This window comes from Triticum dicoccoides, unplaced genomic scaffold (assembly GCF_002162155.2).
Source record: "Triticum dicoccoides isolate Atlit2015 ecotype Zavitan unplaced genomic scaffold, WEW_v2.0 scaffold211356, whole genome shotgun sequence".
In the NCBI taxonomy this organism is placed as follows: domain Eukaryota; kingdom Viridiplantae; phylum Streptophyta; class Magnoliopsida; order Poales; family Poaceae; genus Triticum; species Triticum dicoccoides.
The window spans coordinates 1-1,781 of record NW_021238302.1 but is presented as its reverse complement, the minus strand read 5'-3'; the positions used below and the strand labels follow the sequence as shown (position 1 = coordinate 1,781).

Sequence of the window (1,781 nt, the reverse complement as noted above, 5' to 3'; positions counted from 1 at the left end):
ATCCGTGTTTGCTTGCTGCTGCAACTTGTATTCGGACGGAGCTAGACAGAACTACAAAAAATCTCATACTTTTACTTCCTTCTTCAGAAAAACTGACAACTCTGCAGATTATTCTTCAGGTTGATACTAACTTGGTAATGTTGCTGTTCCGAGACCCCGCTGCCGCTGCGGACGCCATGGAGACCGTCAAGGTAACTCAGTCTGCTCTCTCTCATGTCCCGACCATCAATTACCAAAGTCTTCCAGTATGAGATACATGCCGATTAGAGCAACAACAAAACGACACCAAAAATATCACTTTTCACTATGAAAAAAGCTCCATTTTTCATACCCAAGTCTTCACATGTATTACAGAAAGAAAAAAACAACTCTGAAAAAGCTCCATGTATCTCATACCGAAATCTTCACATGAGCAAATTCCTTCAAAAACTAAAATAAAATACTGACACGAGCATGCATAGCAAATCTTACAATTTGACGGAGCACTAGGAAACTTGATACTCCATATTTTGCCTGCTTGCTTGCTTGCTGCAACTTATCTTCACAGACAGACAAAACTGCAGAAATCTGAAACTTTTAGTTCCTTCCTTCTTCAGGAAACTGAAAACTCTGCAGCAGATTTATCTTCAGGTTGATGATACTAACCAAGCATACTAACTTGATAATGTTGGTGTCCTCAGGCGCAGACTGTTGTGTGCCGCCTCTTCCATGGGCGTCCACGCCATGGAGCTCCTTAAGGTATATCTTATGTCGTGTGTGTCCCGGCCATCAATTACGTACCCATAGATGCTGCTTGTTTTCACTAGTGCAACAATTTGTGTGTGTGTGCCCAGTATGAGATTTGACAAGACAACATGAGCTCTTGTAGCGATTCCCACATGCTAGCCTTTCTATGGCAATTATGTCTAGTCTTATTACATCACTTTGTATGGAGCGTACAACTTTGTTTGCTACAGAATATATAGCAGCATCCTGAAATACTACTCTACTATTTCGTTTGTGATCACGCCCCTGTACAACAAGCCTTCCAATCTGCTAAGTTTTGCCTCTCTTGCTGTATGTATGTATATGTATGGGCAAAATGATGACAGGTGCAGACCTGAGCTGCCTGCCATGTCGTTTATAATAAACACACACTTGTAATAGTAAGATAACATGATATTCAAACTGCGTAAGATTGCAATTTCTCTCTCTTGCACTGGTAACACTATCACATATACTCCCTCTGTAAACAAATATAAGTGCGTCTAGATCACTAAAGCGGTGATGTAAACGCTCTTATATTTCTTTACAGAGGGAGTACTAGTTATGTATTTCCATTTCTTAAATGCTGCCATGTCCATTGGTGTGACTCCATTTCTCTGCTTTGACGTTGATGTTTGCCCAACAGAGACCCTCAATGATGACCAAGGTGGAGTGCAGGACATTGAGGACATGATATGAACCGCCGTTCCAGACGCCCGCCTCAGGGAAGGAGCACTCCATCCCGCTGATAACAATGTTTTGAAAGAGGAGATGATGGATTTGGTGGAGGAGAAGAACTCCCTCAAGGACGAAAAGAGGAGCCCTGTGTACAGAAAAGTATGTGATGTTTTATCGAATCACCATCGCAGCAACCTTACTATGGCCTGATGTTCCCTTTTGTCGACGGTCTTGACTATAACTCAAGTGCTTGTGATGTTGCATTTTGGCAGCTTGTGATGCTGCTTTGTCAAGTGCTTGTGTGGTTGTTTCGATTTGACCTAGAAGACCGCTGCTTCGCTCCTCCGGGTCTGCTTATT

General features: G+C 42.4%; 1 long non-coding RNA gene across 1 annotated transcript; it reads left to right on the top strand.

Moving 5' to 3' along the window:
* Positions 1-106: 106 nt before the first annotated feature.
* Positions 107-1,781, top strand: LOC119345167. Its single transcript, XR_005166943.1, has 4 exons — positions 107-191; positions 681-738; positions 1,391-1,581; positions 1,695-1,781. It is a non-coding gene; the product is annotated as an uncharacterized LOC119345167 (long non-coding RNA).